Here is a 13657-nt window from a genome sequence, read left to right as displayed (position 1 = left end):
TTTAGTGTCTCTTGATGAAATACATTTAATTTGCCTCTTGGTTGAAGGTGTACATTCTTAAACAGTTTGTGATTTTTCCCACTCTGCACTATGTTCCATTTCACAAAATGACACATTGCTTAAAAGACACTCGCCCGAACAGGGACTTGAACCCTGGACCCTCAGATTAAAAGTCTGATGCTCTACCGACTGAGCTATCCAGGCTCTTCTGTAATAAGTCGCAAAAATGCAGAAAGTTCGTAATACAAAAAACAAGTCATATCAAATGATGACAACTACTAGTTACTGTGCAATTACTAAAGTTGGAAAATCTCTCTATCACTAAAAGTATGAACTGAAAAGCTTGACATTTAGTGTCTATTGATGAAATACATTTAATTTGCCTCTTGGTTGAAGGTGTACATTCTTAAACAGTTTGTGATTTTCCCACTCTGCACTATGTTCCATTTCACAAAATGACACATTGCTTAAAAGACACTCGCACGAACAGGGACTTGAACCCTGGATCCTCAGATTAAAAGTCTGATGCTCTACCGACTGAGCTATCCAGGCTCTTCTGTAATAGGTCGCAAAAATGCAGAAAGTTCGTAATACAAAAAACAAGTCATATCAAATGATGACAACTACCAGTTACTGTGCAATTACCAAAGTTGGAAAATCTCTCTATCACTAAAAGTATGAACTGAAAAGCTTGACATTTAGTGTCTCTTGATGAAATACATTTAATTTGCCTCTTGGTTGAAGGTGTACATTCTTAAACAGTTTGTGATTTTCGCACTCTGCACTATGTTCCATTTCACAAAAACGACACATTGCTTAAAAGACCCTCGCCCAAACAGGGATTTGAACCCTGGACCCTCAGATTAAAGTTATGATGTTTTACCGACTCCAGGCACTTCTGGAGTCTGTTGCAAACCTATAGAAAGTTCGTAATACTAAAACAAGTAAATTCAAATGGTGACAACTACTGTGCAATTACTAAAGTAGGAAAGTCTCTCTATCACTAAAAGTATGATATGAATAGCTTGACATTTAGTGTCTATTGATGAAATACATTTAATTTGCCTCTTGGTTGAAGGTGTACATTCTTAAACAGTTTGTGATTTTCCCACTCTGCACTATGTTCCATTTCACAAAATGACACATTGCTTAAAAGACACTCGCCCGAACAGGGACTTGAACCCTGGACCCTCAGATTAAAAGTCTGATGCTCTACCGACTGAGCTATCCAGGCTCTTCTGTAATAGGTCGCAAAAATGCAGAAAGTTCGTAATACAAAAAACAAGTCATATCAAATGATGACAACTACTAGTTACTGTGCAATTACTAAAGTTGGAAAATCTCTCTATCACTAAAAGTATGAACTGAAAAGCTTGACATTTAGTGTCTCTTGATGAAATACATTTAATTTGCCTCTTGGTTGAAGGTGTACATTCTTAAACAGTTTGTGATTTTCCCACTCTGCACTATGTTCCATTTCACAAAAACGACACATTGCTTAAAAGACACTCGCCCGAACAGGGACTTGAACCCTGGACCCTCAGATTAAAGTTCTGATGTTTTACCGACTCCAGGCTCTTCTGGAGTCTGTCGCAAACCTATAGAAAGTTCGTAATACTAAAACAAGTAAATTCAAATGGTGACAACTACTGTGCAATTACTAAAGTAGGAAAGTCTCTCTATCACTAAAAGTATGATATGAATAGCTTGACATTTAGTGTCTATTGATGAAATACATTTAATTTGCCTCTTGGTTGAAGGTGTACATTCTTAAACAGTTTGTGATTTTCCCACTCTGCACTATGTTCCATTTCACAAAATGACACATTGCTTAAAAGACACTCGCACGAACAGGGACTTGAACCCTGGATCCTCAGATTAAAAGTCTGATGCTCTACCGACTGAGCTATCCAGGCTCTTCTGTAATAGGTCGCAAAAATGCAGAAAGTTCGTAATACAAAAAACAAGTCATATCAAATGATGACAACTACTAGTTACTGTGCAATTACTAAAGTTGGAAAATCTCTCTATCACTAAAAGTATGAACTGAAAAGCTTGACATTTAGTGTCTCTTGATGAAATACATTTAATTTGCCTCTTGGTTGAAGGTGTACATTCTTAAACAGTTTGTGATTTTTCCCACTCTGCACTATGTTCCATTTCACAAAATGACACATTGCTTAAAAGACACTCGCCCGAACAGGGACTTGAACCCTGGATCCTCAGATTAAAAGTCTGATGCTCTACCGACTGAGCTATCCAGGCTCTTCTGTAATAGGTCACAAAAATGCAGAAAGTTCGTAATACAAAAAACAAGTCATATCAAATGATGACAACTACTAGTTACTGTGCAATTACTAAAGTTGGAAAATCTCTCTATCACTAAAAGTATGAACTGAAAAGCTTGACATTTAGTGTCTCTTGATGAAATACATTTAATTTGCCTCTTGGTTGAAGGTGTACATTCTTAAACAGTTTGTGATTTTCCCACTCTGCACTATGTTCCATTTCACAAAAACGACACATTGCTTAAAAGACACTCGCCCGAACAGGGACTTGAACCCTGGACCCTCAGATTAAAGTTCTGATGTTTTACCGACTCCAGGCTCTTCTGGAGTCTGTCGCAAACCTATAGAAAGTTCGTAATACTAAAACAAGTAAATTCAAATGGTGACAACTACTGTGCAATTACTAAAGTAGGAAAGTCTCTCTATCACTAAAAGTATTATCTGAATAGCTTGACATTTAGTGTCTATTGATGAAATACATTTAATTTGCCTCTTGGTTGAAGGTGTACATTCTTAAACAGTTTGTGATTTTCCCACTCTGCACTATGTTCCATTTCACAAAAACGACACATTGCTTAAAAGACACTCGCCCGAACAAGGACTTGAACCCTGGACCCTCAGATTAAAGTTCTGATGTTTTACCGACTCCAGGCTCTTCTGGAGTCTGTCGCAAACCTATAGAAAGTTCATAATACTAAAACCAAGTAAATTCAAATGGTGACAACTACTGTGCAATTACTAAAGTAGGAAAATCTCTCTATCACTAAAAGTATGATCTGAATAGCTTGACATTTAGTGTCTATTGATGAAATACATTTTATTTGCCTCTTGGTTGAAGGTGTACATTCTTAAACAGTTTGTGATTTTCCCACTCTGCAATATGTTCCATTTCACAAAATGATACATTGCTTAAAAGACACTCGCCCGAACAGGGACTTGAACCCTGTACCCTCAGATTAAAAGTCTGATGCTCTACCAACTGAGCTATCCAAGATTTTCTGTGATAGGTCGCTAAAATGCAGAAAGTTCGTAATACAAAAAACAAGTCATTTCAAATGATGACAACTACTAGTTACTGTGCAATTACTAAAGTTGGAAAATCTCTCTATCACTAAAAGTATGAACTGAAAAGCTTGACATTTAGTGTCTCTTGATGAAATGCATTTAATTTGCCTCTTGGTTGAAGGTGTACATTCTTAAACAGTTTGTGATTTTCCCACTCTGCACTATGTTCCATTTCACAAAAACGACACATTGCTTAAAAGACACTCGCCCGAACAGGGACTTGAACAATGGACCCTCAGATTAAAGTTCTGATGTTTTACCGACTCCAGGCTCTTCTGGAGTCTGTCGCAAACCTATAGAAAGTTCATAATACTAAAACCCAGTAAATTCAAATGGTGACAACTACTGTGCAATTACTAAAGTAGGAAAGTCTCTCTATCACTAAAAGTATTATCTGAATAGCTTGACATTTAGTGTCTATTGATGAAATACATTTAATTTGCCTCTTGGTTGAAGGTGTACATTCTTAAACAGTTTGTGATTTTCCCACTCTGCACTATGTTCCATTTCACAAAAACGACACATTGCTTAAAAGACACTCGCCCGAACAAGGACTTGAACCCTGGACCCTCAGATTAAAGTTCTGATGTTTTACCGACTCCAGGCTCTTCTGGAGTCTGTCGCAAACCTATAGAAAGTTCATAATACTAAAACCAAGTAAATTCAAATGGTGACAACTACTGTGCAATTACTAAAGTAGGAAAATCTCTCTATCACTAAAAGTATGATCTGAATAGCTTGACATTTAGTGTCTATTGATGAAATACATTTTATTTGCCTCTTGGTTGAAGGTGTACATTCTTAAACAGTTTGTGATTTTCCCACTCTGCAATATGTTCCATTTCACAAAATGATACATTGCTTAAAAGACACTCGCCCGAACAGGGACTTGAACCCTGTACCCTCAGATTAAAAGTCTGATGCTCTACCAACTGAGCTATCCAAGATTTTCTGTGATAGGTCGCTAAAATGCAGAAAGTTCGTAATACAAAAAACAAGTCATTTCAAATGATGACAACTACTAGTTACTGTGCAATTACTAAAGTTGGAAAATCTCTCTATCACTAAAAGTATGAACTGAAAAGCTTGACATTTAGTGTCTCTTGATGAAATGCATTTAATTTGCCTCTTGGTTGAAGGTGTACATTCTTAAACAGTTTGTGATTTTCCCACTCTGCACTATGTTCCATTTCACAAAAACGACACATTGCTTAAAAGACACTCGCCCGAACAGGGACTTGAACAATGGACCCTCAGATTAAAGTTCTGATGTTTTACCGACTCCAGGCTCTTCTGGAGTCTGTCGCAAACCTATAGAAAGTTCATAATACTAAAACCCAGTAAATTCAAATGGTGACAACTACTGTGCAATTACTAAAGTAGGAAAATCTCTCTATCACTAAAAGTATGATCAAAATAGCTTGACATTTAGTGTCTCTTGATGAAATACATTTAATTTGCCTCTTGGTTGAAGGTGTACATTCTTAAACAGTTTGTGATTTTCCCACTCTGCAATATGTTCCATTTCACAAAATGATACATTGCTTTAAAGACACTCGCCCGAACAGGGACTTGAACCCTGTACCCTCAAATTAAAAGTCTGATGCTCTACCAACTGAGCTATCCAGGATTTTCTGTGATAGGTCGCAAAAATGCTGAAAGTTCGTAATACAAAAAACAAGTCATTTCAAATGATGACAACTACAAGTTACTAGGAAAATCTCTCTATCACTAAAAGTATGAACTGAAAAGCTTGACATTTAGTGTCTCTTGATGAAATACATTTAATTTGCCTCTTGGTTGAAGGTGTACATTCTTAAACAGTTTGTGATTTTCCCACTCTGCACTATGTTCCATTTCACAAAAATGACACATTGCTTAAAAGACACTCGCCCGAACAGGGACTTGAACCCTGGACCCTCAGATTAAAAGTCTGATGCTATACCAACTGAGCTATCCAGGAATGCTAGGTCGCAAAAATGCAGAAAGTTTGTCATACAAAAAACAAGTCATTTCAAATGATGACAACTACAAGTTACTGTGCAATTACTAAAGTAGGAAAATCTCTCTATCACTAAAAGTATGAACTGAAAAGCTTGACATTTAGTGTCTCTTGATGAAATACATTTAATTTGCCTCTTGGTTGAAGGTGTACATTCTTAAACAGTTTGTGATTTTCCCACTCTGCACTATGTTCCATTTTACAAAAACGACACATTGCTTAAAAGACACTCGCCCGAACAGGGACTTGAACCCTGGACCCTCAGATTAAAGTTCTGATGTTTTACCGACTCCAGGCTCTTCTGGAGTCTGTCGCAAACCTATAGAAAGTTCGTAATACAAAAACAAGTAAATTCAAATGGTGACAACTACTGTGCAATTACTAAAGTAGGAAAGTCTCTCTATCACTAAAAGTATGATATGAATAGCTTGACATTTAGTGTCTATTGATGAAATACATTTAATTTGCCTCTTGGTTGAAGGTGTACATTCTTAAACAGTTTGTGATTTTCCCACTCTGCACTATGTTCCATTTCACAAAATGACACATTGCTTAAAAGACACTCGCCCGAACAGGGACTTGAACCCTGGATCCTCAGATTAAAAGTCTGATGCTCTACCGACTGAGCTATCCAGGCTCTTCTGTGATAGGTCACAAAAATGCTGAAAGTTCGTAATACAAAAAACAAGTCATTTCAAATGATGACGACTACAAGTTACTAGGAAAATCTCTCTATCACTAAAAGTATGAACTGAAAAGCTTGACATTTAGTGTCTCTTGATGAAATACATTTAATTTGCCTCTTGGTTGAAGGTGTACATTCTTAAACAGTTTGTGATTTTCCCACTCTGCACTATGTTCCATTTCACAAAAATGACACATTGCTTAAAAGACACTCGCCCGAACAGGGACTTGAACCCTGGACCCTCAGATTAAAAGTCTGATGCTATACCAACTGAGCTATCCAGGAATGCTAGGTCGCAAAAATGCAGAAAGTTTGTCATACAAAAAACAAGTCATTTCAAATGATGACAACTACAAGTTACTGTGCAATTACTAAAGTAGGAAAATCTCTCTATCACTAAAAGTATGAACTGAAAAGCTTGACATTTAGTGTCTCTTGATGAAATACATTTAATTTGCCTCTTGGTTGAAGGTGTACATTCTTAAACAGTTTGTGATTTTCCCACTCTGCACTATGTTCCATTTCACAAAAACGACACATTGCTTAAAAGACACTCGCCCGAACAGGGACTTGAACCCTGGACCCTCAGATTAAAGTTCTGATGTTTTACCGACTCCAGGCTCTTCTGGAGTCTGTTGCAAACCTATAGAAAGTTCGTAATACTAAAACAAGTAAATTCAAATGGTGACAACTACTGTGCAATTACTAAAGTAGGAAAATCTCTCTATCACTAAAAGTTTGATATGAATAGCTTGACATTTAGTGTCTATTGGTGAAATACATTTAATTTGCCTCTTGGTTGAAGGTGTACATTCTTAAACAGTTTGTGATTTTCCAACTCTGCACTATGTTCCATTTCACAAAATGACACATTGCTTAAAAGACACTCGCCCGAACAGACCCTTGAACCCTGGACCCTCAGATTAAAAGTCAGATGCTCTACCGACTGAGCTATCCAGGCTCTTCTGTGATAGGTCGCAAAAATGCAGAAAGTTCGTAATACAAAAAACAAGTCATATCAAATGATGACAACTACTAGTTACTGTGCAATTACTAAAGTTGGAAAATCTCTCTATCACTAAAAGTATGAACTGAAAAGCTTGACATTTAGTGTCTCTTGATGAAATACATTTAATTTGCCTCTTGGTTGAAGGTGTACATTCTTAAACAGTTTGTGATTTTCCCACTCTGCACTATGTTCCATTTCACAAAAACGACACATTGCTTAAAAGACACTCGCCCGAACAGAAACTTGAACCCTTGACCCTCAGATTAAAGTTCTGATGTTTTACCGACTCCAGGCTCTTCTGGAGTCTGTCGCAAACCTATAGAAAGTTCGTAATACTAAAACAAGTAAATTCAAATGGTGACAACTACTGTGCAATTATTAAAGTAGGAAAGTCTCTCTATCACTAAAAGTATGATATGAATAGCTTGACATTTAGTGTCTATTGATGAAATACATTTAATTTGCCTCTTGGTTGAAGGTGTACATTCTTAAACAGTTTGTGATTTTCCCACTCTGCACTATGTTCCATTTCACAAAAACGACACATTGCTTAAAAGACACTCGCCCGAACAGGGACTTGAACCCTGGACCCTCAGATTAAAGTTCTGATGTTTTACCGACTCCAGGCTCTTCTGGAGTTTGTCGCAAACCTATAGAAAGTTCGTAATACTAAAACCAAGTAAATTCAAATGGTGACAACTACTGTGCAATTACTAAAGTAGGAAAATCTCTCTATCACTAAAAGTATGATATGAATAGCTTGACATTTAGTGTCTATTGGTGAAATACATTTAATTTTCCTCTTGGTTGAAGGTGTACATTCTTAAACAGTTTGTGATTTTCCCACTCTGCACTATGTTCCATTTCACAAAATGACACATTGCTTAAAAGACACTCGCCCGAACAGACCCTTGAACCCTGGACCCTCAGATTAAAAGTCAGATGCTCTACCGACTGAGCTATCCAGGCTCTTCTGTGATAGGTTGCAAAAATGCAGAAAGTTTGTAATACAAAAAACAAGTCATATCAAATGATGACAACTACTAGTTACTGTGCAATTACTAAAGTTGGAAAATCTCTCTATCACTAAAAGTATGTACTGAAAAGCTTGACATTTAGTGTCTCTTGATGAAATACATTTAATTTGCCTCTTGGTTGAAGGTGTACATTCTTAAACAGTTTGTGATTTTCCCACTCTGCACTATGTTCCATTTCACAAATTGACACATTGCTTAAAAGACACTCACCCGAACAGGGACTTGAACCCTGGACCCTCAAATTAAAAGTCTGATGCTCTATCGACTGAGCTATCCAGGCTCTTCTGTGATAGGTCGCAAAAATGCTGAAAGTTCGTAATACAAAAAACAAGTCATTTCAAATGATGACAACTACTAGTTACTGTGCAATTACTAAAGTTGGAAAATCTCTCTATCACTAAAAGTATGAACTGAAAAGCTTGACATTTAGTGTCTCTTGATGAAATGCATTTAATTTGCCTCTTGGTTGAAGGTGTACATTCTTAAACAGTTTGTGATTTTCCCACTCTGCACTATGTTCCATTTCACAAAAACGACACATTGCTTAAAAGACACTCGCCCGAACAGGGACTTGAACCCTGGACCCTCAGATTAAAGTTATGATGTTTTACCGACTCCAGGCTCTTCTGGAGTCTGTCGCAAACTTATAGAAAGTTCATAATACTAAAACCAAGTAAATTCAAATGTTGACAACTACTGTGCAATTACTAAAGTAGGAAAATCTCTCTATCACTAAAAGTATGATCAGAATAGCTTGACATTTAGTGTCTCTTGATGAAATACATTTAATTTGCCTCTTGGTTGAAGGTGTACATTCTTAAACAGTTTGTGATTTTCCCACTCTGCACTATGTTCCATTTCACAAAATGACACATTGCTTAAAAGACACTCGCCCGAACAGACCCTTGAACCCTGGACCCTCAGATTAAAAGCCTGATGCTCTACCGACTGAGCTATCCAGGCTCTTCTGTGATAGGTCGCAAAAATGCAGAAAGTTCGTAATACAAAAAACAAGTCATTTCAAATGATGACAACTACTAGTTACTGTGCAATTACTAAAGTAGGAAAATCTCTCTATCACTAAAAGTATGAACTGAAAAGCTTGACATTTAGTGTCTCTTGATGAAATACATTTAATTTGCCTCTTGGTTGAAGGTGTACATTCTTAAACAGTTTGTGATTTTCCCACTCTGCACTATGTTCCATTTCACAAAAACGACACATTGCTTAAAAGACACTCGCCCGAACAGGAACTTGAACCCTTGACCCTCAGATTAAAGTTCTGATGTTTTACCGACTCCAGGCTCTTCTGGAGTCTGTCGCAAACCTATAGAAAGTTCGTAATACTAAAACAAGTAAATTCAAATGGTGACAACTACTGTGCAATTACTAAAGTAGGAAAGTCTCTCTATCACTAAAAGTATGATATGAATAGCTTGACATTTAGTGTCTCTTGATGAAATGCATTTAATTTGCCTCTTGGTTGAAGGTGTACATTCTTAAACAGTTTGTGATTTTCCCACTCTGCACTATGTTCCATTTCACAAAAACGACACATTGCTTAAAAGACACTCGCCCGAACAGGGACTTGAACCCTGGACCCTCAGATTAAAGTTCTGATGTTTTACCGACTCCAGGCTCTTCTGGAGTTTGTCGCAAACCTATAGAAAGTTCGTAATACTAAAACCAAGTAAATTCAAATGGTGACAACTACTGTGCAATTACTAAAGTAGGAAAATCTCTCTATCACTAAAAGTATGATATGAATAGCTTGACATTTAGTGTCTATTGGTGAAATACATTTAATTTGCCTCTTGGTTGAAGGTGTACATTCTTAAACAGTTTGTGATTTTCCCACTCTGCACTATGTTCCATTTCACAAAATGACACATTGCTTAAAAGACACTCGCCCGAACAGACCCTTGAACCCTGGACCCTCAGATTAAAAGTCAGATGCTCTACCGACTGAGCTATCCAGGCTCTTCTGTGATAGGTTGCAAAAATGCAGAAAGTTTGTAATACAAAAAACAAGTCATATCAAATGATGACAACTACTAGTTACTGTGCAATTACTAAAGTTGGAAAATCTCTCTATCACTAAAAGTATGAACTGAAAAGCTTGACATTTAGTGTCTCTTGATGAAATACATTTAATTTGCCTCTTGGTTGAAGGTGTACATTCTTAAACAGTTTGTGATTTTCCCACTCTGCACTATGTTCCATTTCACAAATTGACACATGGCTTAAAAGACACTCACCCGAACAGGGACTTGAACCCTGGACCCTCAAATTAAAAGTCTGATGCTCTATCGACTGAGCTATCCAGGCTCTTCTGTGATAGGTCGCAAAAATGCTGAAAGTTCGTAATACAAAAAACAAGTCATTTCAAATGATGACAACTACTAGTTACTGTGCAATTACTAAAGTTGGAAAATCTCTCTATCACTAAAAGTATGAACTGAAAAGCTTGACATTTAGTGTCTCTTGATGAAATGCATTTAATTTGCCTCTTGGTTGAAGGTGTACATTCTTAAACAGTTTGTGATTTTCCCACTCTGCACTATGTTCCATTTCACAAAAACGACACATTGCTTAAAAGACACTCGCCCGAACAGGGACTTGAACCCTGGACCCTCAGATTAAAGTTCTGATGTTTTACCGACTCCAGGCTCTTCTGGAGTCTGTCGCAAACTTATAGAAAGTTCATAATACTAAAACCAAGTAAATTCAAATGTTGACAACTACTGTGCAATTACTAAAGTAGGAAAATCTCTCTAACACTAAAAGTATGATCAGAATAGCTTGACATTTAGTGTCTCTTGATGAAATACATTTAATTTGCCTCTTGGTTGAAGGTGTACATTCTTAAACAGTTTGTGATTTTCCCACTCTGCACTATGTTCCATTTCACAAAATGACACATTGCTTAAAAGACACTCGCCCGAACAGACCCTTGAACCCTGGACCCTCAGATTAAAAGTCAGATGCTCTACCGACTGAGCTATCCAGGCTCTTCTGTGATAGGTCGCAAAAATGCAGAAAGTTCGTAATACAAAAAACAAGTCATTTCAAATGATGACAACTACTAGTTACTGTGCAATTACTAAAGTAGGAAAATCTCTCTGTCACTAAAAGTATGAACTGAAAAGCTTGACATTTAGTGTCTCTTGATGAAATACATTTAATTTGCCTCTTGGTTGAAGGTGTACATTCTTAAACAGTTTGTGATTTTCCCACTCTGCACTATGTTCCATTTCACAAAAACGACACATTGCTTAAAAGACACTCGCCCGAACAGGAACTTGAACCCTTGACCCTCAGATTAAAGTTCTGATGTTTTACCGACTCCAGGCTCTTCTGGAGTCTGTCGCAAACCTATAGAAAGTTCGTAATACTAAAACAAGTAAATTCAAATGGTGACAACTACTGTGCAATTACTAAAGTAGGAAAGTCTCTCTATCACTAAAAGTATGATATGAATAGCTTGACATTTAGTGTCTATTGATGAAATACATTTAATTTGCCTCTTGGTTGAAGGTGTACATTCTTAAACAGTTTGTGATTTTCCCACTCTGCACTATGTTCCATTTCACAAAAACGACACATTGCTTAAAAGACACTCGCCCGAACAGGGACTTGAACCCTGGACCCTCAGATTATAGTTCTGATGTTTTACCGACTCCAGGCTCTTCTGGAGTCTGTCGCAAACTTATAGAAATTTCTTAATACTAAAACCAAGTAAATTCAAATGGTGACAACTACTGTGCAATTACTAAAGTAGGAAAATCTCTCTATCACTAAAAGTATGATCAGAATAGCTTGACATTTAGTGTCTCTTGATGAAATACATTTAATTTGCCTCTTGGTTGAAGGTGTACATTCTTAAACAGTTTGTGATTTTCCCACTCTGCACTATGTTCCATTTCACAAAATGACACATTGCTTAAAAGACACTCGCCCGAACAGACCCTTGAACCCTGGACCCTCAGATTAAAAGTCAGATGCTCTACCAACTGAGCTATCCAGGCTCTTCTGTGATAGGTCGCAAAAATGCTGAAAGTTCGTAATACAAAAAACAAGTCATTTCAAATGATGACAACTACTAGTTACTGTGCAATTACTAAAGTAGGAAAATCTCTCTATCACTAAAAGTATGAACTGAAAAGCTTGACATTTAGTGTCTCTTGATGAAATACATTTAATTTGCCTCTTGGTTGAAGGTGTACATTCTTAAACAGTTTGTGATTTTCCCACTCTGCACTATGTTCCATTTCACAAAAACGACACATTGCTTAAAAGACACTCGCCCGAACAGGAACTTGAACCCTTGACCCTCAGATTAAAGTTCTGATGTTTTACCGACTCCAGGCTCTTCTGGAGTCTGTCGCAAACCTATAGAAAGTTCGTAATACTAAAACAAGTAAATTCAAATGGTGACAACTACTGTGCAATTACTAAAGTAGGAAAGTCTCTCTATCACTAAAAGTATGATATGAATAGCTTGACATTTAGTGTCTATTGATGAAATACATTTAATTTGCCTCTTGGTTGAAGGTGTACATTCTTAAACAGTTTGTGATTTTCCCACTCTGCACTATGTTCCATTTCACAAAAACGACACATTGCTTAAAAGACACTCGCCCGAACAGGGACTTGAACCCTGGACCCTCAGATTAAAGTTCTGATGTTTTACCAACTCCAGGCTCTTCTGGAGTCTGTCGCAAACCTATAGAAAGTTCGTAATACAAAAACAAGTAAATTCAAATGGTGACAACTACTGTGCAATTACTAAAGTAGGAAAGTCTCTCTATCACTAAAAGTATGATATGAATAGCTTGACATTTAGTGTCTATTGATGAAATACATTTAATTTGCCTCTTGGTTGAAGGTGTACATTCTTAAACAGTTTGTGATTTTCCCACTCTGCACTATGTTCCATTTCACAAAAACGACACATTGCTTAAAAGACACTCGCCCGAACAGGGACTTGAACCCTGGACCCTCAGATTAAAGTTCTGATGTTTTACCGACTCCAGGCTCTTCTGGAGTCTGTCGCAAACTTATAGAAAGTTCATAATACTAAAACCAAGTAAATTCAAATGGTGACAACTACTGTGCAATTACTAAAGTAGGAAAATCTCTCTATCACTAAAAGTATGATCAGAATAGCTTGACATTTAGTGTCTCTTGATGAAATACATTTAATTTGCCTCTTGGTTGAAGGTGTACATTCTTAAACAGTTTGTGATTTTCCCACTCTGCACTATGTTCCATTTCACAAAATGACACATTGCTTAAAAGACACTCGCCCGAACAGACCCTTGAACCCTGGACCCTCAGATTAAAAGTCAGATGCTCTACCGACTGAGCTATCCAGGCTCTTCTGTGATAGGTCGCAAAAATGCAGAAAGTTCGTAATACAAAAAACAAGTCATTTCAAATGATGACAACTACTAGTTACTGTGCAATTACTAAAGTAGGAAAATCTCTCTATCACTAAAAGTATGAACTGAAAAGCTTGACATTTAGTGTCTCTTGATGAAATACATTTAATTTGCCTCTTGGTTGAAG

The 13657-nt window shown here is 37.0% G+C and overlaps 4 non-coding genes across 4 annotated transcripts; all 4 read right to left on the bottom strand.

The window, feature by feature from the left end:
• Positions 1-131: 131 nt before the first annotated feature.
• Positions 132-204, bottom strand: TRNAK-UUU (transfer RNA lysine (anticodon UUU)). Its single transcript has one exon. It is a non-coding gene; the product is annotated as a tRNA-Lys (tRNA).
• A 957-nt stretch (positions 205-1161) lies between these two features.
• Positions 1162-1234, bottom strand: TRNAK-UUU (transfer RNA lysine (anticodon UUU)). Its single transcript has one exon. It is a non-coding gene; the product is annotated as a tRNA-Lys (tRNA).
• Positions 1235-2192: 958 nt separating this feature from the next.
• TRNAK-UUU (transfer RNA lysine (anticodon UUU)) lies at positions 2193-2265 on the bottom strand. Its single transcript has one exon. It is a non-coding gene; the product is annotated as a tRNA-Lys (tRNA).
• A 3654-nt stretch (positions 2266-5919) lies between these two features.
• On the bottom strand, positions 5920-5992 carry TRNAK-UUU (transfer RNA lysine (anticodon UUU)). The gene has a single exon. It is a non-coding gene; the product is annotated as a tRNA-Lys (tRNA).
• Positions 5993-13657: the final 7665 nt, after the last annotated feature.

The sequence above is a fragment of the Taudactylus pleione genome, unplaced genomic scaffold (assembly GCF_031769625.1).
Source record: "Taudactylus pleione unplaced genomic scaffold, aTauple2 ptg000454l, whole genome shotgun sequence".
Classification (NCBI taxonomy): Eukaryota; Metazoa; Chordata; class Amphibia; order Anura; family Myobatrachidae; genus Taudactylus; species Taudactylus pleione.
The sequence above is the reverse complement of the archived record's forward strand: the minus strand, read 5'-3'. Positions and strand labels throughout refer to the sequence as shown.